Genomic DNA, 26,735 nt, shown 5'->3' with positions numbered 1-26,735 from the left:
CACTGGACCACCGGGCAAGTCCCTGAGTGAAGACTCTTTAGAGGAGAGCAGGGCCAGGCATTGCAAGGGCAACAGAAGCATCTTTCTGGGGACTGTGCTGTCTGCCCTGTTGCTCGGGCAAGATTTCTCAAAATGTGTTCCATGGAACACACTTCTCTAGGCTGTTAATGCACTGGGGACAGGGCCGTGAAGATGTGTCTGTGCTACAGTGAGTTTGAAAAACATTCAATAACCTTCCTTCCTGAAGAGTCGCAGAAATGGATGAGTCTTGTGACCCTCCATGGGCATGTGGTTGGCAAGGCTCACGGGAGTCCCGTGGAGTTCTTCTTATATGGCATCAGAAGTCCAATGTTTATGTGTTCATTAAGTATGTATTAACACCTGCCATGTCTGTGTTAGACGCTAAAAATACAGCAGTAAATGAGATCAGCAGGGTTTGTGTATAGATAGCAAGATAAGAAGCAAACAAGAGCAATTATTTTTTTCCTCTTTTAAATTTTTTTTTAAAAACTGGAGTATAGTTGCTTTACAATGTTGTGTTCATTTCTGCTATGCAGCAAAGTGAATCAGTTATATGTATACATATATTCCCTCTTTTTTGGATTTCCTTCCCATTTAAGTCATCATAGAACATTGAGTAGTGCTCCCTGTGCTATAGTAGGTTCTCCTTAGTTACCTATTTTATATATAGTGTAAATATAATAGTGTATATATGTCAGTCCCCGTCTCCCAGTTCATTCCACCACTCCTTCCCCCCTTGTTGTCTGTACATTTGTTCCCTACATCTGTGTCTCTATTTCTGCTTTGCAAATGGGTTCATCTGTACCATTTTTTAGATTCCACACATACATGTTAATATAGCAGATGTTTAACAGAATGGTCTCAGGAGTGAGGGGCCTGGGTTTGAATCCTAAGTACGCCACTTACAAACCGCATGAACTTCAATAAGACACTTGACCTCTCTTTCAATGTTGACATCTATAAAATGGTGACAATAGCATCTACCTAGTGAGGTTGTTGTGAGGATTAAAACAATGAATCCGTGCTGGCAAATACTAAACCTTATGCAAGTGTGATCACAATGAAGGATAATGGCTGAGTGTGTTGAAAGTTGTGTGACATGTGTCTGGGGAGGAGGCAGTGATGGTGGGGACTTGGAATGGGGTGGTCCAGCTCTGCCTTGAGGCAGAGACCTGTGAAGAGGAGCCGACTGAGCTGTGGAGACGGAACAGGGAGTGAACACAGTTGCACACGGGCCTGTCTCAGGCACAAGGAGAAGGGGATGAGGCAGAGGATGAGACGGTTAGATAGCATCACGGATTCAGTGGACACGAATCTGAGCAAATTCCAGGAGATAGTGGAGGACAGAGGAGCCTGCCTGGCATGCTGCAGTCTATGGGATTGCAGAGTCGGACACAACTTAGCAAATGAACAACAAAGACAGCGGTCTCATGCAGAGAAATTTGGACATGTGTCATGCATACTAATTTGGTTCACAAATTCTAACACCTCTTTAAGATTAAATAAAGTAAACAACAACAAACTAGGGTCGAAGCAGACTTCTTCAACCTAAAAAGAGCACCTGTGAGAACCCCACAGCTAACTTCATACTTAATTGTAGAGGACTGAAAGCTTTCCACCTAAGATCTAGATCAGCTTCAGAAAGGTTGTGGGATACGAGAGCATTATGTCTAATGGAACAGTGTACATGCCTTAATTTTAAAATGCTTTATTGCTAAAAAATACCATCATTGGAGCCTTTAGCAAGTCATTATCATTTTGCAATAGTAACATTAAAGGTCACTGATCACAGATCACAATAACAAATATAATAATGAAAAAATTTGAGATACTGCAAGAATTACCAAAATGTGGCACAGAGACATTGTGAGCAAATGCGGTTGGAAAAATGGTTCTGATAGACTTGCTCAACAAAGGGTTGCCACAAACCTTCACTTAGCATTAAAAAAAAAAAAAGCAGTATCTGCAAAGTGCAGTAAAGCACAATAGAACAAGGTGTGCCTGTACTTAGGAATAAATGTAATTAAAGAAATATAAAACATGCTCATAAAGCTACAAAATATTGAACAAAATTTAAAGTCCCAAATAAATGGAAAAAAATCCCATGTTCACAGATCAGAAGACTTAATATTATGAAAACAATACTCCCTAAAGTGATCTATAGATTCAATGCAGTCTCTATCAAAATCTCAGATGAATTCTTGCAGAAATCAACAAACTGACCCTAAAATTCATAGAGAAGTTTAAGAGACCCAGAATAGCTAAAACAATCTTGAAAAAAAAGCAGAATTAGAAGACTCACCCTTCCTGATTTCAAGACTTAATACAAAGCTCTACAGTACTCAAGACAATGGTTCTGGCATAAGGATAGACATATTAATTTTTGGCATGGAATTGATAGACTAGAAATAAACTCCTACATTTATGATAATTGATTTTTGACAGTCGTGCCAAGACAGTTCATTGGCAGATAGTGTCTTCAATAAATAGTCTAGGACAACTGAATATCAACACACAAAAGCATAAAGTTGGATTCTACCTTACACTGTGTATAAAAATTAACTCAAAATGAATCAAAATTTTTAATGTAAGAGCTAAAACTACATCGTTCTTAGAAGACAACATGAGTGTTAATCTTCATGACCTTGGGCTAGGCAATTAATTTTTTAAGACATAACACCAAAAGTGTAAGTGACAAAAGGAAAATAGGTAAGTTGGATTTCAACCAAATTAAAAACTTTTGGGATTAAAAGACACTCTCAAGAGAGTGAAAAAACCTACAGAATGAGAGAAAATACTTGCAAATCATGTAACCTAATAACATACTTGTATCTACAATATATAAGAACTCTTACATTACAATTCAAGAATAGAACGATAACCTACTTCAAAAATGGGCAACTATCTGAAACAGGCAAAGATATGTAAATGGCCAATAAGCACATGAGAAAACTTTCAATATCACCAGCCATCACGGAAATATAAGCCAAAACCAGAAGGAGATACCGCTTCCTACCCTCTATGAAAGATGGAAAGTAACAAGTGTTGGTGAGGACATGGAGAAATTAGAACTCTCATACGTGGCTGGTAGGAATGCAGAATCTTTCCCAAGAAGCTGCTTTGGAAAGCAGTTTGGCAGTTCTTAACATAGTTAAACATAGATTTTACGTTATGACCCACCATATCCACTCCTAGGTGTATGCCCAATAGAAATGAAAGCATTTTTCTATACAAAAACATAACATAGCAGTATTACTTTTTAAATTTTATTGAAATATAGTTGATTTACAATGTTTGGTTAATTTCTCCTATAAAGCAAAAAGATTCAGTTATACATATATATACTTTTTTATATTCTTTTCATTATGGTTTATCACAAGATATTAAATATAGTTCCCTGTGCTATACAGTAGGACCCTGTCGTTTGTCCATCCTATATGTAATAGTTTGCATCTTATAGCAGTATTATACACAACTGCCAAAGAATGAAAACAATCCAAATATCCATTAACTGATGAACAAACAAAATGTTGTATATTCATATGATAGGATGCTATTTAACTATAAATGGGAATACTGATACATCCCATGACAAAGATGAGTATTGGAAATATACTTGCTGAAAGAAACTAGACGCAAATGACTGTGTATTATATGATTCCATTTATATGAAGTTTCCAGAACAGGCAAATCTGTAGAGACATAAAGTAGACTAATGGCTGCCCAAGACTGGATTGTTGTAGGGGAAATTGAGAGTGACTGCTGATGGGTATGTGGTTTCCTTTGCGGGTGATGACAATCAGTCTAAAACTGATTTGATAATGGTTGTACAGCTCCACAAATATACTAAAAACCATTGACTAGTACACTTTAAACTGGTGAATTGTAGGGTGTGTGAATTATGTATCAATAAAGCTGCTGTATATAAGAAAAAGAATGTTTCTTGGAGGTACAGCTGTCAACACTGGTGATAGTTGAGATTTGGGGAGTGAGGACTAGGAGGGCAGAAAGCATGACTCCCAAATCCTGGCAACTTCTGAGAAGGAGAGGAAAGACTGGGGGGAGGAGGGTTTTCTTTGTTTTTCTTTTTGCATTTGTTTGTTCATGAGGAAGGCCAGCTTTGAGACTTAAGATTTCTGTTGTGGATATAAAAAGTTTGAGGTACCTGTCGAATATCCAAAAGAGGTATTAAGTAGATAGTTGAACATGACACCAGAACTCTGAGGAGCAACTCTGACTATAGATGGGTTTTAGGTAACAAGTAAGTTCATCTGAAAGGATGACAACAGAGAGAAAGAGTTTGTTAAAGAGGCTCAGGGTGGGATGGGGTAGAGGGGAGGCAGGAAGTGGGAGAGGGTGGGGTCCTTGAGCCCAGGTGACCAGGATGAGGGTAGTTCAAAGGTGGGGACCCCAGACCAGAGTGGATTGAGAAGGGGTGTGCAGAAAAGCAGTGGAAGCCATGAGGCAGCTGTTTCTAGAAATTCTGATGAGCCACACTCTGGGGGAAGTTGCTCCTGGATCATTCCCTGCTTGGCTGAAACACCAAGCACTGGTAGGGTTTGAGGTCATCTCTTCCATGGGGCCAACTCTTATGGGTGTGAGTCCTATATCTGGGACATTGCCCATTGTAGGTAGAGGTGGGGCAGGAGGGTGGTGCTGGGCTGGAGTCCAGAGGAGGGTCCTCTGATGATTTTGATTTTCTTTTATTATTTTGATTGGGAGAAAGCTGAGAGAAGGACTTTATTGACATGATTTTTTTGAAGTTTAGGTTGAATTGTTTAAAAGATTTTTATTTGAGCTGGAGAAGGTGTGGAGAAAAGGGAACCCTCCAACACTGTTGGTGGGAATGTAAATCAGTACAGTCACTTTGGAAAGCAGTGTGAAAGTTCCTTAAAAAACTAAAAATAGAGCAACAGCAAGAGCTACTATATGACTGAACACTCCAATTTCTGGGCATATATCTGGAAAAGACAAAAACTCTCCTGTGAAAAGATACATGCATCCCATTGTTCATAGCAGCACTGTTTACAATTTGCCAAGACATGAAAACATCCTAAATGTTCATCGACACATGAGTGGATAAAGAAGATATGGTACATATATACAACAGAATATTACTCTGCCATAAAAAAGAATGAAATATTGCTATTTGCAGCAACATGGATGGCTCTAGAGAATATCATATTAAGTGAAGTAAGTCAGAGAAAGACAAGTATCATATGATATCACTCATGTGTGGAATCTAAAAAAAATGATACAAAGGAACTTATTTGCAAAGAGAAATAGACTCACAGACATAAAAAACAAACTTATGGTTACCGAAGGGGAAAAGGGGGTGGGATAAATTGCGAATTAGAGATTAACAGGTACAAACTACTATATATAAAATAGATAACCAACAAGGCTATACTGTATAGCACAGGAAACTATATTCAATATCTTATAATAACCTATAATGGAAAAGAATCTGAAAAGGGATAAATATATATATATATATGTATAACTGAATCACTTTGCTGTAACCAGAAACTAACCTAACATGGTAAATCAACTATACTTCAATAAAAAATTAAGAAAGTTAAAAACAAATAATCTTCATTTGAAATCAGATTAAAAAGAAAAGACATCCTACAAGCTTTTGTTAATAGAGGCCATGTAGGTCTTTTTAGAGCAAAGTCCTGGCTGTTCCTACATCACTGCCTCACGGCTCTTCAGACATCAGTGGATCCCAGCTTTGGGGCTCCCAAGACTACAGCCGATCCTGAAGTGAGGTGGAGGGAATAGGTGATTTTCTCAAAAGGTGCACCTAGGAATGTCTGAGTTTGGTACAGTTTTATAAGCCTATTTATAGGAATGCCACATGGGCAGCTGGCCTTTTGAGGGTGAAGAATGAGTGTATTTCCAGGCAGGTCATCCTTGTACACAAATCACTAGAGCTAGAAAGCCTCAAAGGTGTATGAACCATGGACCTTACCATTTGCATCAGTGCATTCTTTCCCCAGTGCTGCTTTATTCATGTAGATTGTGTGAAAGCAACTGTTTAAGACACATGGTCCTTCAAGTAACAAACTTGAGAACTTGAACTACTCCTTAGGCTGTTAAGCACTTTGGATGTTTTGGGCAAACATCATGTCTTGAGACCATGATTAAAGACTGTGCATTTTGGATGAGCCCCAAGTGGTGTTTGTTTTCTTTTTTATAAGGAGTGTGTGTGTGTGTGTGTGCGCACGCGCACAGCCCTGCACACTTTGGTAAGTCGGATTTTGAAAGTTGTATCTGACCTCTCTCAGCTCACATTTCTGCCTTTTCTTATATGGAATGTAAGTGGCTGATCATAAAACCTTAGTTTTAAAACCCAGTGTTTCCTAACTGGTTTGATGTGATATGAGAAAATACGCTGGTCTTTCAAGCTCTGCTAAAAGCCTTCTTGTAAGGACTTTTTCCTTGTAAGTGTGGTTTGAAAACTTATTTTGATGTGGCTATTGTTGTTTGGTTGTATTTCCTTGTGCATGTAGAGGGCGTGTGGTTTCAGGATTTTGAGGGAAGAATTTTTCAGGGTTACTTTCATGAAAACAATCTTCTTCTGAAAGAAGCATCTTTGTTCTCAAGCACAGATCCACAGGGTTTTTAATTATTATGAGAAATCACTATCAGGAGTTTGCCCTACTTGAGGAAATCACCAGCTTCAAAGAAACCATGAGTCCAGAACCTTTTTTTTTTTCCAGCTGTCCTCTGCCCTGGGTTTAGAGAGCTCTGCTAACTTCTACTTATGGGACAATAAGAGTCTGGTTATCTGGAAGGAATCATTTGAACCTTAACCTGTCATTTTGCCTACAAGGCCGGGCTAAAGGGCACTGTGATTATCTTGATCTTAAAAGAGCGAGAGAAGCCGGTCAAAAGAGAAAGTCTTGGTGTGCCCTGCTCACCGCGGCCCCTGAGAGCAGTCTGCCCTGGTCCCTCATCATGCTCAGGTCTCAAGGTTAGTGTCCAGGTGTCTTGTAATCGTTTGCAGGGGACCGGACTGTATTTAGCAGGTGCTACTGACAGCATTTCAGATCCATCCATGGAGGAAAACTGATTCCATTTTCTCTGCGCAAGGGTGGGTCTGTGCAAATAACTTTGTTTCTCAAAATCGTCTTGTTTGCCTTGGGCCGCAGCCAGACCTCTCATGTGGGTGGTGTGTGCTGTGTCACAGACCTCAGCCCGGGAGACTGAACTTTGCTTTGTCCATCAGACTGGGGAGGTGGGGTGTGTATGAGGCCAGCGGCTGGCCCTTGGGAGACTCCAGGGCCTAAAAAAAAAGGGGGGGGGGGATGTTCCTGAACCTGTGTAGACAGAGCCTTTGGGCAGATTTCTCTGAGGTTTGGGACTCTAGGTAACAGGAAGAGAGGAGAAGCCAGGTAAGGACTTCTGGATTTTCTGAGATTACTCCTTTTGGCTGCATTTTAGAAGCCTCGTAGGGGCCTTGTGCTCTTTTCTTGGTGGGGTTGGGGGGGTGGTGTGTGTGTATGTTTGTATATGTTTGGTGAGGGGAGTGGGCTCTGCTTTTTGAATGTTGATAATGTACTTAGCTTTGGGCATTTTAGCTAACAATGCCACTAGTTTGACTGTTTAAGTAAAAACTAGGGTTCTTTAAAAAAAAAAAAACAAAAAAAACTGCTGTCCTACTACCAAAAACCTAGTACTGTCTGGCTCTCTCTGCAGGAAAAATAAACAAGCCCATAAATATCCTTCAGGCATCATTCTTTGTGATCTTTTATTCAATCCAATTTATGATGAATGTCTTATTTCAAATAAAATTTACCGTCAAGTAGGAAACAGTAACTGTGGAAGAATATAAATACACTTTTGGACTTCTCTGTACCTTACCTGGTCCCAGACACACACAAACATACACAGAGACATATATACACCAAGACAGAGACACACACATGCCCTCATAGACACAAAGACATGCATGCACACAGACATATATACACCCTACTTATATTCTGACTTAAAAACAGTAGGTAGCAAGCGTCTTGAAGGGCAAACAGAAGGTACAATATAATCAAGTAAGCGGCTGAATCGAAATTGGAACAAGTCTGGACTTTTCACTTTCATTTGGATACTATTACTAACTCTCTCTGCCGGGTTTAGGCTTTTCAAACATTCTTTGGCCCTGGGAGGGAGTTGTATAACCATAAAACTGGAGAATCCTGGCCCTAGAATAAATGTTCCTTTAAAAACCCCAAGGACAGAAAATTGAACACAGCTGTGTAAGAGAAAAAGTGAGGGGAGGGGGGGAAAGAAAGTGGAGTGATGGTTCAGGGCTGCGGGCGCCCTGACCAAGTTTCCCAGGGTGTTGGGGCTGTGGTTTCTGGGTGGAAGCTGGGAGCTCCAGTGTTCTTTCTGAAAGTTTCAGGACAAGGTCAGGACCTTCCTTCAGCGAGGTAGATTCCTGTGATGTGGTGCAGAGTACATCCTGGTTAGTGGCCTTTCTTGTCCTGGCCATAGTCTTTTGTTTTCCCTGGAGACCATTAGGGTTTCCAGTCACTTGCTGAGAAGCCATTATTCTGCAAACCTCCCAGTTTCTACTTAAAATTAAACCTCAGAGCCTAAGCAGTTGACACTTGGAATTAGAAGATAAGAGTTTTGAGCCCCAGGTTGCAGCTCCTCTGGCCCCTCAGTCACAGAATTTTCCAAACAATGAGGAGACTTCCAGCATGTGCCCTTGGGAGGAACACCATGCTGTCCTCTCTGATGTTTGCTGGGTGGGTCCCCTTGTTTGGTTTGTAGCCCCCAGGAAGCCATGGCTGTGGACCCCAGCCTCTGTGCAGCCTGGGATTAATCACTTAGCTCTTTGTCAGACCGTGTAATGATGATTCATGCATCTTCCTCTACAAGATTAGATTACTGTAATTTTCATATCCTGGACTGCCCACTGGGGATTTGAATTAATACTTGTTGGTATAGAAAGCAGGATCGTGTTTCTAGGGAGAAAAAGGCCAAGCTTGCCCACTTGGCCATCAGCAGAAAATATTTAGGGAGGGCCCAGTTAGGAGTGTGACTCGGTGGGGAAAGCGGTCCTGTCTTAAGGGCTCACCATGCAATTAGCTTACAAAAAGGCCTGCAAGCCAGGCCTCCCGGTGCGGGGAGTCCAGGTGCCATGGATTTGCATAAGTGATGCTAAAAGATCAGAATGCACTGAGGCCTTTGCCAGGAAGCCCTGCAGGGAAATCAGCCCTCATCTAATAAGGAAACTCTTCCCCAAAGATTTTGGTATGTGGAAAGGAGGTGAACTAATTCAGGCTTGTGAAACTATCTTGTTGAAGCGAGCAGGACTGTGATCACAGACTAGGGACTGCGGGGGGAGCAGTGAGGGGTAACGAAAAAACTTTTTTACTTTTAAAAAAAACGCTGGTACTTTCCCTGTAAAATAGATATTATTCATCCCTTTCCTCCAACAAACATTTATTGAGCTTTTACTGTGTCTTGAAAGTGAAAGTCACTCAGTCATGTCCAACTTTTTGCGACCCCATGAACTAGTCCATGGAATTCTCCAGGCCAGAATACTGGAGTGGGTAGCCTTTCCCTTTCCAGGGGATCTTCCCAACCCAGGGATTTAACCCAGGTCTCCCGCATTGCAGGAGGATTCTTTACCAGCTAGGTACTGTTTGTTTTCATACTGTTCATGGTGTTCTCAAGGCAAGAATACTGAAGTGGCTTGCCATTCAGTTGGTGATGGCAGAGAAGCCTGGTGTGTTGCAGTCCATGGGGTCACAAAGTGTCGGACATGACTGAGTGACTGAAGTGAGTGAGGCACTGTTCTGGGTTACCAGAAATGAAATCATCTACACAACAGACAAAAATCTTTGTCCTGGTGGAATTCACATTCCCTGGGCACCAAGGTGGGAATGTGGGCCATGCTAAGGACTTGGGAGAACCTGGAAAGTCAAGTGGCTCAGTCGTGTCCGAATCTCTGCGACCCCATGGACCAGGCTTCTCCATCCATGGGATTTTCCAGGCAAGAATACTGGAGTGGGTTGCCATTTCTTTCTCCAGGAGATCTTCCTGACCCAGGGATTGAACCCGGGTCTCCTGCATTGTAGGCAGACACTTTACAGTCTGAGTCACCAGGGAAGTCCCGGGAAGAACCTGGAAGAACTCCTAAATAAGCATCATCCTTTGAGGATGTATCTGCCAACATGTTTCTCTTCTCTTCGCTCTGATGCAGTGTGTGTGTTCCATCCCACAGATGAGGTTACCAGACATTTCTAATAGAGCCTCTGAGGGGAGTTTTCTCCATGGATGCTACTAAGGAGTCCACGCTGGTATAACAAGTCCAGCAGATGACTTTGAGGTCTTTGAAGGGATTGTCCGCTCTAGACCGAGTGAGTCCCTGTTTGAGGGAGCTGAGGTGTGATCCAGGGTTTTTATCTTTATTTCCTGTCTTGCTGTCTCATAAATACTTCTCACTCTGGAACGCCTGGTGCTCACCCACTTGATCTCTTCTTGGATCCCTTTCCACTATCTATATTATACTCCTCTTTCTCATAATTCCCTCCACTTTTCTCTGATGACTAAGAGACAGTGCTTTGCCTCAGTCACAGAACCAAACCGGACCTTGGAGTCAACCTAGACCAGCACTTCTCTGGCCTCCGGACTGAGACCAAGTTGTCACCTGAGGCTGTGAAATGAGAACGATCAGAAAGTAAACTCTGTTTCAGAACTTAATCAGTGGATCTCCATATCATTCCCTTGTTTTCTTTTCTTGAAACTTTTTGGTTTTTAGCATCGTCCACCTACCCCAGAAATTCCTCCTCCTGAACTCACATGCACCCCCAACCCCCACCCAGCCCTGCCCCGATGTTGCCTACTCGGTGGACCCCACACTCCAACCCTGTTCTCCCACACTTAGACATCCAGACAGGGCCCTCCTCAGTGCCGTCACCCCAGCCCCCAAATCAACCGTGTCTGCATTATCCTTAGTGTAGGAAGTCACCACCACTGTGCTGCCAGGATGTCCAGCGGGAGCCACAGACACACTTGAAGCTACAATGCATAGTGGTTCAGCTTTATAGAATTATTGTACTGTGGTTCCACTTTATTACAGGTTTATTAGGCTTCTGTGGGTTGGCCGACGTGTGCAGCCATCACTTAGAGTTGTGTTTCTGGAGCAGAAGGAGAATGGTCGTGATGACGGAAACCCGGTGGTGGGCAGAGCGTATGCACTGTGCCCCCTCCTCGGGCTGTGTGGGGTCTCGGGGTGTGCAGAGGCTGGGGGACGTGGTTACAGAGCGAGCAGCCCCGTTCTTTGTGTCCTCGGAGTATCTCTGGGGCCTGGATGTTGCTCCCGGTTCTCCTCTGTAACCCGGTGCAGAGATGGACTCTTACACAGCATCCCAAGGAGGACCACAGGGACGTCGTGTTTTCATGCAGAAGTCAGGGCCATCCATTCTGTCTTGTTGTTTGGAGTTAGCCAAGGAAACCCCCTTCTTTTTTTGATTTTTGATTTTGTATTGGGATATAGCCGATTAACAATCAGTGAAGGGGCTCAGCCATACATACACATGTATCCATTCTTCCCCAAACTCCCATCCAGGCTGCCCCATAACATTAAGCACAGTTCCCTGTGCTGTACTGTAGGTCCTTGTTGGTTATCTGTTTTAAATATGTGGTGTGTTCATGTCCATCCCAAACTCCCTAACTATCCCTTCCCCACATCCCTCCCACTGGCGACCATAAGTTTGTTCTCTAAGTCTGTGAGTCTCTTTCTGTTTTGTCGGTAGGTTCATCTGTTTCTTTCTTTTTAGACTTCACGTATAAAGGATGTCTTACGATATTTCTCAAGGGAACCCCTTTTGGTACTACGCTTTGTGTTGTCGGCCCCCTCATGGAAGGGAAAGAGCCTCTGGGTCTTCTCCCGTGTACAGGCGCCTCCCTGCACTGCTGTATCGTATTCCTCTGAGCCAGTGTCCTCCGATTACTGCATTTCTGCCATGCGATGAATCGACAGCAATCCCATACTTTTAAATCTATAGCAGCCGAAATAGAGTAGGTCACACTCTGTACATCTCCGATTACTCTCAAGACTCTGAGTGCGGTGTCCAGGAATGCAATGCTGGTCCAGCCCTGTGAGAGGCTGTGTGCCCGCAGCCAGGACTCATAAAACACGGGCCAGGCCTCCCCCTCTCTCCCAGCAAACTCACATTTCATCTGGACCATGAGGCCAGCCGTTCTGCTCCTGCTGTGCGTTGCTCCACACCCATTGCTCTTGAAGCTGCAGCCTGGGAGAGAGGGCTTGGCTTGCTCATCTGGTGTTCCAAGCCAGTGACCTACACATGACCTTGGAGCTCGAAATATTGTCCTCCAAACCAGTGAAGCTCTCCCTAAGCTTTGAGAGGGAGACAGACAGACAGACATTGATTGATTGATTGATTTAGACTAACTGGGAGAGGGTGCTTTATTGGTTGAAAAATACTGTTAACCACACACACACAAAAAAAACCCTTTTTGCTTTTTAAAAATCTACCCACAGTAAAAATTTATTTGTCCATGGTCCAGGCAGCCCAAGCTCAGAGTCATGGGGGTGTATTAGTGTAGGTGTTACAAGATGATGGGGTTTGTTTTGGTCTTTACTCACAGATGTCGAAATCCCAAGTTTATGGAGAAAAAGAAAGTGATTCCAAGTCTAGTTCCCAAGTTATATGGAGAAAAAGAAAGTGATTCCAAGGCTGGACCCATCATAGCAGAAATGAGGACAGACTTCAGACCCTGGTGCTTACGTTCTCAACCCCTGGAAAGGCGCGGCTTAAATACTTCTCTTGATTGCTCAAGTTCATCGCCATTTAGAAAGCGGAACTTTGCAGAAGGCAGGAGCAGTCAGGCGGAGAACTTTGTTTTACTTTCTGCGCAATGACAGTTCTGGCTGAAATTCTGACATCCTCCTCTCTTCAGAAATAGGCGCTTCATAGAGGGAAAACTGGACAGTGAGGCTTCTGCCCAAAAGCCTATGAGCTGGCTCCACCTCCTTCATTCCCTGCTTATACAGTGAGGAGCCACTTTGTCACTGTTGTCACTTTCTATCTCCAGAGGGGTAGTCAGTATCGATTGGTTACTCCTGGAAAAAAAAGAGGAGCATGTCACTGAATTAAAATTAGAAAGAGACCTAAAGGCATGTCACAGACATTTATTATGTGTAGGGAGTGATGGACACTGCTGGATTCCATGGATGCAGAGACAGATGGGGCCCCTGCCCTTTGGACACGAGCAGTCTAGAGGCTAGAATTCACAGAGCATGTTAGGACGGGCTCATCGAGAAGTAGAGTCAGCTGAGCCTTAAAGGATAATGAGGGATTTTCTAAGTGACAAGGGAGGGAAGGAATTCTGAGACCAGCCTGTGTGGTTGGTCTCAACCACATCAGCAACCCCAGTCAATGTGGTTTCTGGTGGTCACCTCTGGGGTGGAGGGGTGCTGGGACGTAGGACTGAAGAGATAGGAGGGGCCGAGTCACAGTAGGGACTTTGGAATTACCCAGCAGGCCAGCCACCCTCAACCCCCTGTTTGTCACCAGCACATGGATGTTGTATGCATGTGTCACAGGATCCTGGATATATCCAAACGTGAAGTTGGTCATGAACAAGACATGACAACCTTTTCGAATCACACAGCTGTCAGCCACACATCCGTCACCGTAAGTCACTGCAGATCGTGGTCCACGAGATCATCTCTGTTGTTGATGTTCAGTCGCTCAGTTGTGTCCCACTCTTTGCAACCCCATGGACTGCAGCATGCCAGGCTTCCCTGTCGTTCACCATCTTCCTGAGTTTGCTCAAACTCATGTTCTGTGAGTTGGTGATGCCATCCAACCATCTCATCATCTGTCACTCCTTTTCTTCTTGCCCTCAATCTTTCCCCCCTTCAGGGTCTTTTCCAATGAGTAGGCTCTTCGCCATTGGGTGGCCAAAGGATTGGAGCTTCAGCTTCAGCCTCAGTCCTTCCAGTGAATATTCAGGGTTGATTTCCTTTAGAATGGACTGGTTTGACCTCTTTGCTCTCCAAGGGACTCTTGTGAGTCAAGTGCAATTGCCCCAGGATTCATGTGTAACCTGATCCCTTTCCCCTCTTCCTGATGAATATCTACAGGAGGGTGAAAGTGAGTCTTTTGTGGGGACATGCTCACATTTACTCTTCAAGAACCTCAAATTCACAGAGCTTGTCACATGAGCCTCCATCTAGGAGAAGTAACTGGCTGCCCAGGGAGACACCACAAGCCCATTCCATGCTGAGAACTGCTGGTGGGGCGAGTTGGGAGATTCCCCCCAGAGTGATGCAGTCAGTCAGGCTGCTTGATACACATTCTGGAAGGAGCGGAGAGGATGAGTTTGAGGAGGGAAATGCAGCTGGAGGCTCTTGCAGTAGTTCTGACGAGAGGCAGCTGAGAGAAGGGGTGAGGAAGTAGAAAGCAGGGAGGAAGGCTGAGCTCCAGGCAGCAGGATGTGGTCCTGGCTGGAAGGAAGGGTGTGAGGCTGTGATCAGCCAGCAAAGCAGGGGCCAGGGTCACGATGGGAGGGGAGGAGCATAGCATCATTTGTCTCCTGTCTCATATCCTGGTTTTCTGAACTCCTGGGGATCAGCACCATCCGGAATTCTGCTGAGGGGGTTACAGAACTCACTCTGGGAGAAGCAGAGATTTGGTGGCTGTGGAAGTGGGCAGAGGATGTCAGACTATATAGAGGCCAGGTCCACCAGGAGGGCCCATGGTTGGGGGAGCAGCTCCTGGGATATGGAGGGAGCTGGAATCCCATTGTAAACCTGACTGGGGTCGGGTGGGAGAGGAGACAGTGGTTGTGGAAGATGAGTGATGACGAAGGGAGAAATAAGGTGTGCACCGGCTTGAAGGTAGAGGTGGGCAGGAGGAACTTGGGGGGCTGGAGATAAGAGAGGGAGGAGCATGGATATTCCTGGGCTCGGGAAGCCCTCGTTCAGTGAACTGAAGACAAGCTTCATCTTATACCTGCATTACGCGGCTTCCCCAGAGCTCATCTTTCTAACACAAAAGTCCAGCACAAATTAGTTTGGCTCTCAGGAGGGTCATTCAGGGCGTTTGGATCTAAGTTTAACGTTCTGGCATCTGAGAGGATAAAGAGCACTGAATGACCCTCAGACGTCCTGTCCCACCATGCAGAAGGCTAGATTTTGATCTTGTCCTTTTATTTTCAAGAATGATACCTCCAAGACTATAGAACTCTTGACTCTAAAAACCTATTTTTCTGTGTTTGTAGTGGGATGAAATTTTGAGATGGCCAGGTCTCCTCCCTCTCTGAATAGTTTTCTTGTTTCTCAGTGGTTGACCAGGTTTTGAAAATCATGTTGAGCAGTGGATTGAACTGCTGAAAATGAAGGGGAGGGATCCTGTTGTTTATTAGATAGGCCCCAGGAATTAGAGATGCTCTTTCCAGTATCCAGACAACCTGCTATATAAACATGCTCAGTTGGAAAGCAATGCTTTCCATTTCTTCTTCTGTATGAAATATTTTACTTAGGACTATGACTTTCCATCTTGTAAGGGAAAAGAAATGTTTCCAATTTGAATTTCTTAGGGTGGCATTGATGACAGGCAAATCCACTTAGATTTACTCAGAGTACAATTATGGTCAGTAACCCAGTTACAAATGGGTTGCATTTGGAAGTTTCATTTGAAGTAGATTTTTAAAAGATGTTTAGACTTTTAATTTTGAGATAATAGATTCAGATGTGCTTGTAAGAATTACTACAGAGAGAGTGAGTGCTGTGTACTTTTGACCCATTCAGCCCCAGTGGTAACTAAAATACCATTATCACCAGGGTACTGGGTTTGATGCAGTTGGTAGAACAGGGGAAGAACTGTCCTTGCTGCTGTTACAGCCCTGTCACCCCAGCCCTAGCCTCTGCTACGTCCTCCACGTCTGCACAGTTATCTTTCAGGGAATGTTGTAGAAGTGCAACCCACAGCATCTAAACTTTGGGGATCAGCATTCTTTCTCTCAGCACAGTTCCCTGGACATTCTTCCAGGTTGCTGCAGGTATCAGTAGATTGTTCCATTTTATTTCTGAGCAGACTTCCATGGTATGGCCACACCAAGTTTTTATTTAGCTGTTCATCCATCAAAGACATCTTGCTCATTTTCAGGTTTTGTCTATTGTGAATAAAGCTACTAGGAACATTTGTATTCAGGATTTTTATGAAAATAAGTTTCCATTTCTCTGGAATAGATGTTCAGGAGTGCAGTTCCCGGGCCATGTGGTAGTTTGGTTTGGCAGGTTTAGTTTTTGAAGAAACTGCCAAACTGTTTCCCAGAGTAGCTGCACCATTTTATTTCCCCACCAGTGATGTGTGGTTGAGTTTCTCCTTGCCAGTGTAGTCAGTTTTTTTTTTTTAATGTTTGCCATTCTGATAGGTGTGTAAGGATATCTCATTGTTTTAATTTGCATTTCTTGAATGGCTAATGGCGTTGAACATCTTTTTATGTTCAACGTGAAATTTGCCATCTGTCTTTCATCATCTTTGGTGAAATGCCTCATTGTATCTTTTGCCCATTTTTTAATTGGACTGATTGGGGTTTTTTCTTTTCTTTCTTTTCTTTTTTCTTGCTATTGATTTTGAGAGTTCTTCCTGTGTTCTTTATAGCTGTCCTTTTTCGGATATGTAACCACAAATATTTTCTCCCATTCCCTAGCATGTCTTTTCATCCTCTTAATGTGATCTTCTGAAAAAGCGGAGATTTTGCATTGTGATGAATCTAACCCATCATTTTTCCCTTTTATGAGTTGTGTTTTTTTTTAAAACTTTGGTTTATATTCTTTTTAAAAAATGTATTTATTTTAATTTTGGCTGCTCTTGGCCTTTGTTTCCGCACGTGGGCTTTCTCTAGTTGCAGTGAGCCAGAACTGCTTTCTAGGTGTGGTGCTCTGGCTTCCCATTGTGGTGGCTTCTCTTGTTGCAGAGCATGGGCTCTAGAGCATGGACTCTTAATTGTGGCACATGGGCTTAGTTGCCCTGAAGCACGTTGGATCTTACTGGACCAGGGATCGAACCTATGTTCCCCTGCATTGGCAGGTCAATTCTTAACCACTGGACCACCAGGGAAGTCCAGGTCTAAGACACTGAGTGCTTTTGGTGTTGAGAACAAGAACTCATCTAGGTCCTGAAGGCTTTTCTCCTGTTTTTTTCCCTGCCTAAAAGTAACATAGTTTTATATTTTACACTCCATGCTTCACTTTGGCTAATTTTTATATAAGGTGTGAAGATTAGATGTAAGAGTTTTTTTGTTTGTTTATTTTGGTCTATGTCTGTCCATTTGCTCCAGAACCATTTGTTGAAATGGTGTCTTATGTCAAAAATTAGTTATATTTGTGTGGTCCATTTCAGGATTCTTTATTCTAATCCATTATTATAGCTTTTTAGTAAGGCTTAATATGGGATAGATTACTCTCATTTTATTCTTTTTTTTTCAAGATTGTTTTAGCTACACTAAGGTCTGCCTCTCTTCCTATAAATTTGAGAATAAGCTTATCTTTTTCTACCAAAAATTCTCCCTGGCATGTTGATAGGGATCGCATTAAATCTAGAGATCATTTTAGGGGAGAACTGACATCTTGACTATGTTGACTCTTCCAACCCATGAACAGAGTATATGTGTATTTGTTTATTAAGGTCTCCTTGGTTATATTTTATCAGCATTTTAAAATTTTCAGCATGCAGAATCTGTATATGTTAAGTTTGTATCAAGTTATTTTTGTCATGATTGTAAAAGCATTGTGTTTTAATTTTGGTTTCCACATGTTCACTATTATTATAAAATAGTTTCCATAGAATGTAGTTTCTCTTAAGACCAATGTCATGTAGTCGTAGTTTTTAGATTAGCCCACAAAAGCCAGATTAAAAGTCATGCTAAAGCTGATATAATGAAATTACTAGTGTTAGGTAATCAAAATAGGGAAAGGGAGTCCAAAATGGCGGTGGCTAAAAGCCCTGGAAGGGAAAAGCCCGCGAAAATAGAGCAAAGGAAGGTCCGAGGCCCGGAGTGAGGACCTCAGGTAAAACAAACAGCACTCCTGGCTGGCCCAATGTACATAGGACAGGCCCAGGGACAGAGAAACATATAAAAAGAGGAGCCAAAGCTAGCTTGCTCGCTCTTTCTCCTGCACGCTGGGGCGCTCTTCTCTTCGCCTCTTTGGGTCGATGTGCCCTCACGCCTCGAGGATGGGTTTTCCTGCTATCTTCTAAATAAAACAGAGCTGTAACACTGATTTGTCTAAGAGCTATAACATGGTCTGTCCAAGACCCGAGAGCTGTGACACGCCGAGGGCTTTAATGTCCGTCACTCCAAATCTTTGTTGTGACGAGACAAAAACCGAGGAGCATACACTCGCCTGACACTAGTAAGAATGATAGACTACCATATGGTTATTATAATTCTAGTATTAAATAATAGCAAATGAGAAATAATTATAAATATTATAAATAAATATTTTGGAGAGGTCTAAGTCTAGTTCTTATATTAATTTATAAAATGTGATATTTCACTTTTCTTCATGGGTGTACCATTAAATCTGCTGCCATGCATATCAGTTCTGATACTGTCATATTTTGGGAAAGAAGCGTGTATGATAAGAGTTTCCTAATTTCAGGATGCAGTCAGGAAAAAAAAAAGAAAAAAGTATTTAAACACATTGCACAGGTAGAATTAACTGGACTTTGAACAAAGATAAAAAGCATGTAAAAAAGATGCTCTTGAGAAGAATTAATCTATTAGACTCCAATGCATTGAGCTAGGCCAATTCTGTTGCAGCAGAGAACAATAACCTCAGAGGCATCCAAAAGTTAGATGTTTATTTTGTGGGAGTGAATCTGTTTTGGGAAAAAAAGCCTGCATCATTGTGGTAGCAGTGATTCATTGTCTCCTCTCTTCTTAAAAGAAAGACCTCAGTAGTTTAGTTTCACCTAAGTTTTTATTTATTTTTACCCTGCTTGCTCCAGGAGGAGTTTAAAGCAGCATATATAAATATATAAAACAAAGTCAAATAGAATTTAGAAAGGGTAAAAAGCAAAATTAGTTGAAGGAAAAATTAAGTGAGGCCCCATGGGGATGGAGATTAGAAAGGAGTCATGCTGTGAAGCTTTGTTTGTCATCTTGAGGTGATTAAAAAAAATTTTTGGACAAAGCATCTTTAACCCTTGCGCAACACATTCACGAAGCCGGTGTTTAATCATTACAGCTGCCCAGGGTATCTGCCTTCTTCACCTGGCCACAAGACTGTTTAGAAAGAGGCATTGTCCTGCAGGGTTAATGACTAACTGGAATTCAGGTCCTGCTCTGGGAGCCACTGCTGACTGGTGCCGCTGGAGGGTCAGAGAACTAGCAGCCAGCTGCCTGCCCCCAAGCAGCACAGAATTCTGAGTTCTATGCTTTATGCTGAAGTTAGAATGAACAATTAAGGCATTCTGTTAATCTTCCCAATGACAAGGACACCCACAGTTGTAAGTATTTTTATAAGCAGGGTTGTAATATTAGTTTGAATACCTAAAAAAACATAAATAGCCTTTTAAGAAGTGGTCGTGCCGACAGTTCTTCCCCCCCCCCCCCCCCCCGCTTAGTTAGGTTTCTTCTGGTCTTTGAGTGAGTTGAACAACCTGAGCTCCATCTGAAGCGAGATCCATCCATTCAGAGCATGGTCTTTGGTTTTAAGACAAAACATTTGTGTTGTTTTAGAGAAATTACTTCCAGGGCAATTCTTTCTTCTGATGACTCATTTTCTATCGGAAATTTCTCTTTTTGGAAATGGGGAGAAACAGATGTCCGTACCACTTGTAAACTTGTAAAGAGATATATGCCTTTATAGCATATTGTTTATACATGTATGCGTATGTTACTTTCTGAATGTTGGTGTCTGAGCTTTATCAGTGCTTATGTGTTCTTTTATAATCCCAAGACTAGCATTAGAAAAGCATTTGCCTATTCAGTTCTGTATGGTTGTAGCCTGTTCAGGAGATGACTGTTGCATTTTTAGTTTCTCTGTAAAATAAGCTGAAAGACAATGTGACAATTCTTATTGCACTTGAGGTTGCCACTGGCCAGGCCTGTTGCAACAGCTGATGGGCCCCTCTGAGTTTCAGGAGCTATTTCTGGTAGATGAGCTGAGATCAAGGCTCTCCCAGTTCAGGCCATAAAAGGCCCGTCTCATGTGGAATTGCTCCACTGCTTCTGACAGCGTCCTTAGAGGCTGAAGTGTCCTCAGGTTTTACTTGGATTTACCCAGGAATGGATGGCCACACCAAGGCCAGCTTGCGGAAGTTCAGCATCAAGGACACCAAGGGACCGACAGCTTCAAAAAGAAGACACTTGTTGATAATATTTTGGCGATCTTTTTTCAGAGAAACTTTTGGGATGTAGCCTTCACCTGTTTTATTACATTTGGCACCCAAACGCCATTTGGAAAGCACCATTCTAAATTTATCCTCTTCTGAATCATCACTTCTGATAGATGCAGTTGCCTTGTTTGCGTTGCGGTATTTGATTTTGTACAGTGTTCCTTGGGCTAACTTTTGATATTTTGCTTTTTGTTTAGAATTTGAAAGTAGTATTCTTTGAAAGGAGACGCACAGAGAATACTTGAGGACAACCAAAGCTGAATAAGAGGATATAACGTGTTTTATTTTTTTAATTAGAAAAATAAGGAATTACAGTGTGATTTTTTCCCCCCCTTTAACTTAAAGGAACAAGGATTGTACAGAAATTTGAAGTAAGTGACAACCCTTCCTATAAATCTAAATGCAGTTGTTTTTTTTTTTTTTTCCTTAAGTATCATTTGTCTGAGCATGCTTCCGAAGGATTTGTAGATGTCAAACACTGGAATGTTCCTGCCAGTATGTGCTAGTCGTTGCATACTTCTGTAGGTACCCTTGGGCATGTTTTTTGGTTTTGGAATGATTGCATTTTTTTTTTTTATTAAAAGCAAAATAACTTACTTTATGGTTACAGAAAGCTTAATACTAACAATTCAGCCTACAGTCTAGAAGGTACTCCTGTCTAAACGTTAAGCACTTGAAGCCTTGGAATTAATAGCATATTCACAATACAAAGTACTTCAATCATTGTATCACATGTGTGGAGGTGGAGTTCAGAAGGTCAAGTTTTATTTCTTTCCTATTATTAATCCATGTGGAAATATTAGGTTGGCCAAAAAGTTCGGGTTTTCCCGTAACATCTTATGGAAAAACCCAAACGAACTTTGTGGCCAACCCAATATAAATCATCAGTGTTCCTTTTGTATGGTCTTTGTTTTGAGGGTTCTTTACCTTGGTCCTCTGATTCTTTAAGTTTAATTTATAGAACCTCTGATTTTTCAGGATTTATTTATTTATTTTTTAAATCTCACTCTAGTTTCTAGGTTTGGGGCTATATTTCATTTTTTTTGTTCTCCAAGAAAATAATGCCATATTATTCTTGTAAAGCTCTAGAGACAACTGTGGTCTGTTTGTAATTTAGTTTGGTGATTTGCTTGTGCTGAAAAAAGGATGGTTTCTTTTTTTGTTTTTATTTCTTTATTTTAAAGATGGTTTCTTTATACTGTATCAGATGGACCAGTAGGGGCAGTAATTATTTTTATCAGGTGGAAAAACAGAATATTTATAGAGATGAGCCTCATCGGTGAACACTGCCATGGTTCTCAATCAGACTGAGTGCAACCCTGGGGGCTTTTGGAAATGCTTGGTTGTGATTCTGGTTTTTGTAATAACTATGGCTGGCGTTTGAGGGGATGTGGCCACAACTGTAAATGCCCTGTAATGGGGGAGAGTCCATGTGGTAAGGTAGAGCATGGCCCTGGCCAAAATGCTGGTGGTGTTCCTGCTGAGAAAATCTGCAGAGTATCAGTGATCCTCCCGATCCTGGGGCGAAGCAGCATGAGCTCGGCATATTGGGACTGCGTCTATTCATCAGCCCAGGAGGACTCTTGGGAAGCCAAGTAGTGGGTGTCCTGCCAGGAGTAATCATCTTTGTCTCTCCTCTGAGAAGGTGACACAGGTGGGCACAGAGAGGCGGCTTGCTCATCTTGTTTCCTCCTGGACAATTCTCGTCCTCCCCCGAGGAAATGCTAACTCTGGAGCCACAAGGACACTATTCCAAGCAGCATTCAGTCAAAGCGCCCAGCTCACGTCTCTTGCACTCAGGGCACACAGATAGCTCTGCTGGTACTTTTAGGACATCTTGTTTCTTGGTAACAAGAAACAAGTAAGATTTTTGAATTTCCATTCGGAATGAAAATCTTTGTCAACACCTAAGGTCATTTAAAACTTTACAGTTCAGAAACTATATCCATAGAAGAGGGCTGTTGGCTTTTGCAAGGATGTCCAAGAGAGCAGCAGTGTTCAGGGTCAGAGGCTGCATGGAAAGCTGTGGGAGCGACCACCGGAGGCAGCTCTTTGTTGCCAGGAGTATTAATACACTAATCTGAGGGCTGCCCTGTGACCAGGCGAATTCCCCGACCTGGAACTTTCCTGCAGTTTTTCCCTCTGAGCCAGAAGCTGCATGGTCACTCTCCCTACAGGTCACCAAGACAGCTGAGTCAGTCTCTGAAAGGATGCTTCTGTCCCCACACCTCCTGGGCCTCCCTGCCCCTTCCCCTTACCTGGATCATGGTATCACCCTTTTGCCCCATGTCCTCTGCTGTCCTATCGATCTTCAGAATGACCTTGCTAAAGCAAGAGAAGTGACTGAGTGAGTGAGAGTCGCTCAGTCGTGTCCGACTCTTTGTGACCCCATGGACTAGCTTGCCAGGCTCCTCTGTCCATGGATTCTCCAGGCCAGATTACCAGAGTGGGTAGCCTTTCCCTTCTCCAGGGGTCTTCCCAACCCAGGGATCGAACTCGGGTCTCCCACCTTGCGGGCAGATTCTTTACCATCTGAGCTACCAGGGAAGCCAAACCAAGAGGAAAGCAAAACCAAACTTTGCATAGTTTCCCACTGATTAAAGGCTAAAGCCCAGCTCCTCAGCCTCCCCTTCAGGGTCTTTCATGCCACTCTTTTTGCTGGGACCCCTCCCTGAAATATTCTGCCTTCCCCTGCTTGCCAGGGAAGTGATCTCAAAGGAGATTTTCCCAGAAGCCTCCTCTGACCTTCTGCCCCTGGGTTCTGGGGCCTTGACTTAAAGCCTGTGCTTTATCCCATGGGACCCTGACACTGTGTTCTGGGGCCCCCTTCCTCTGTAGGGGGTGCTCAATGAGGCACCTGGGTCCAGCACCCACTGCGCAGTGGCTGTTCCACAGATGTGAGCTGCTTGAATGCCTTGAAATGGCCTGTGGATTCTTTATATCAGAACTTAGCTGCATAAAATACTCTTGCCATTATTATTCACAACAGAAGTGGGTGTTCTGTGTTCTAAGTTCTGTTCCCCCCGCACCCCCCCCATATCTAATAATGCAAGCAGAAAGACTCGTCCTCCTATTACAAGCCTGCTGGGGTTTCTGTATATGCTCTTTTTGCCAACACAGGAAATTAAGGTGCATGCGATGAAATCAGCCACTTCATTATTGGAGTTTTGCCGAAAATGAAGAAACTCTTCTTGTGGTGTGATTTGATTTAGGTGCTTTTTCTGAGCATTAAACTTCATCCCTAGGGTGAAGCATCTCGGGGTGGTTGGCCTCCAGAGGGAGGGGTACAGCAGCTGGATGTGGGTTCCAAAGGACCTCTGTCCCACTTTCTCACGGCCATACACTGATGCAGGAGGTTTTGAAAGAGGAGTGTATTTCACCTCGTTACTTGCTTATTCTCTTCTGAAAGTTGATCCTTTAATCCCAAGCAAGTTCATAACCCATTTATAACTGGCTTTTGTGTACACAGAGTCGAAGAAAGCGCTTTCCTGTTTGCTGTGGGTCATTGACTGGCCCATGTCCCAGCCCTGGGTTCATGTCAGCACGTGCTGTGTTGAGGGTTTCATCTCAATATTGCACACCTGGGTACAGATCGCATGATTGAATGAGTGTTCCCCATCTTTAGTGAACTCATTCCCTACAGGGGCTCAGATGCAGACAGAACAGAGCCGTTATCCAAGGTGGCTGGAAGGGATGAACAAAAACAATATCATTACCGTTTGCCAGCCTTAAGGCCATGCTTTTTCCTTACATGACCTCGCTTAGGTTTTCCCAGGGCCCCTGAGATATAATACTATCATTATCTCTGTTCTACAGAGGAGAACTGAGGCTTAGGGCCAAAGGGCACGTATCGAGGGGTCAAGGTAGAACTGGATTGGAACCCAGAGCTATCTCACTTCAATGCCTACGTTCATAACCACCGCTTTAAGTCAGCGGGTCTCAAACTTGACTTAGCATCACCTGCACTTTTGTTAATGTGCAGGTCGTGATTGGGTAGGTCTGGGTGGGGAGAGAGTCAGCAAGCCAGCGCCCAGGTGATGCTCACTCCTCTGGTCTGAGGACCGACTTTGAGGAGCATGGTTGTAAATGTCTCTCAAGATGGAAGCAACCAGGTCAGGGGATTCGAAGGAGCCCGGGAAAAAGTGATTCAGTTCCTTGTGCCTTTCACACCCTCCCTCCCATGCTTTGCCTTCGTTGTTGCCATTATTTCTCTTATTTCCAATGTCTGTCTCCCTTTTTTCTGGCTCCTCCTTGAGTCCTGCATCCTAAATAAAGCTCATCCTGACCTCAAGCGCTCCCTCTCTGGCCCACCACCCACCCATCCCTCCACGCCCGTGACTCCCAGAAGCTCCTTCTCCCTCCCAGACCCACTCATCTCCCCGGTGCTCTGACCTCGCTGAGCTTTCCCTCTGAGCATCTCTGTCTCGGGATGCCACCTTGGATGTAGTAAGGTTGTGAGACACTGGGCATCCCTGGATGGCTGTGTGCTTGGGCCATCCTCTTGCCTTTGTTTTCTGAATCATTTGCACAGCTCATCTTCTGAGGGTCCACGTTAAGATAAAATTCTTGTGCTGCTTATTATACATTGAATTAATTGTACAACCTGTCCATTTCAGATGGAATATATTCATTTGCATTTCAGAGCTTATTGACTTGCTTCATTAGAGTTTATATCCTATATCACCTGTATTGTTAGAATTATGCATAAGAAAGAAAAATTAGTTTCTCACTCAAAGGGCTTTTATAAATAATGTACCTATAATTTGGAGCTGTTTTTTTTTCATTTATTTTTTTATTGAAGTAGCATTGGTTTATAATATTTTATGTTTCATGTGTACATTATTTTCCAACTTCTGTATACCCTACAGCATGCTCACCACCAAGAATTTTGCTTTCATCCATCACCATACCTATTTCATCCTGCCCGCTCCTCCCCATCTGGTAACCACTACTCTGTTCTTTGTATCTTTGCACCTATGTGTGTGTTTTTGTTTGGTTTGTTCATTTAGTTAGTTTTTTTATTCTCCCCATATGAGTGAAATCATATGGTATTTTTCTCCATCAGACTTATTTCACTAAGTGTAATACCCTCAAGGACCATCTGTGTCATCACATATGGCAAGATTTCTTTCCTTTTTTGTGGCTGAGTAGTATTCCAGTATGTGTTTGCGTATCACATTTTTTTCCCTTTATTCATTGATGGGCACTTAGGTTGCTTCCATATCTTGGCTACCATGAATAATGCCAGGATGAACAGAAGGGTGCATATTTCTTTTCTAATTAGTGTTTTCATATTTTTTAGATAAATACCCAGAAGTGTGATAACTGGATCATATGGTAAATCTTACTTTTTGAGGAATCTCTATACTGCTTTGCATAGTGGTTGCACCAGTTCACATTCCCACCCAGTACATGAGGTGTTTTGGTTAATGAGAGGTCTCTTATTTCCTTCCAAATTCTCAATAATGTTCTGAGTATGGAAAGTAGACAGAACTCTTAGGTTCAGATATATATGGTCATTAAACAGAAATATAGTATGGATATTTTTATATTTTTAAGACTTCGAATGGTTTAAATATTTCAAGGCATGGTCTTTTCACAATTCTGAAAATTCTGTATCTAATTTTACCACATATAACCAAAATTTTAAAATAGACACATACTGTATTTGCACACATGTTACACACTCAACAATGAACAAGCCACTCCAGCCAAAACTCAAACAGGAAAGCAATTGATTTTCAGTAGTAGCTTAAAATATGTTGAATTAAGAAATCACTTATAAGAGAAAAAATAACTTCTGAAAGTTTTAGTCCTGTTTTTGTGTACAGATATTCTTAGAGAGTTTCTTAAATTGAAGGTGACATTTCAGCTTACCATGTGCTAGAATGGTCACCAAATTTCAGCTATATTCATTTAATTCTGCAATTCCTCTATTCATTTAACAGTGTGACAAAACCAAAAGACAGATGATATTCAAGTGTCTATCATTTGTTGACAGTATTGTGTTGGATACCTAATGTAGCTCATGACTCTATAGATTTGAATCAGATTAGGGCTTCCCTGGTGGCTCAGACTTGAAACAATCTGCCTGAAATACAGGAGACCTGGGTTCAATCTCTGGCTTGGGAAGGTCCCCTGGAGGAGGGCATGTCAACCCACTCCAGTGTTCTTGCCTGGATAATTCCCACGGACAGAGTAGCCTGGCGGGCTACAGTCTATGGGGTCACAAAGATTCAGACATAACAGCGACTAAGCATAGTACACAGAAGAAGAAAAGAATGGGGCAAGCCACTAAAAGGTAGACAGCTCTGCAAA

General features: G+C 42.7%; 1 protein-coding gene across 3 annotated transcripts in view; it reads left to right on the top strand.

The window, feature by feature from the left end:
- The window catches only part of SVIL (supervillin), a 255,524-nt gene that overhangs the window by 69,138 nt on the left and 159,651 nt on the right, over positions 1-26,735 (top strand). Inside the window, exon 1 of one of the 3 annotated variants that reach the window (XM_043480290.1) lies at positions 20,243-20,788. The exons of the other annotated variants lie outside the window; for them this stretch is intronic. The gene's annotated coding sequence lies outside the window, so the exon portion shown is untranslated. Of the gene's footprint in view, positions 1-20,242; positions 20,789-26,735 lie in introns of those variants that run through there. 3 annotated transcript variants of the gene reach the window in all.

Source organism: Cervus canadensis, chromosome 10, assembly GCF_019320065.1.
Source record: "Cervus canadensis isolate Bull #8, Minnesota chromosome 10, ASM1932006v1, whole genome shotgun sequence".
Taxonomy (NCBI): Eukaryota; Metazoa; Chordata; class Mammalia; order Artiodactyla; family Cervidae; genus Cervus; species Cervus canadensis.
This window is presented reverse-complemented; position numbering and strand designations above follow the sequence as displayed.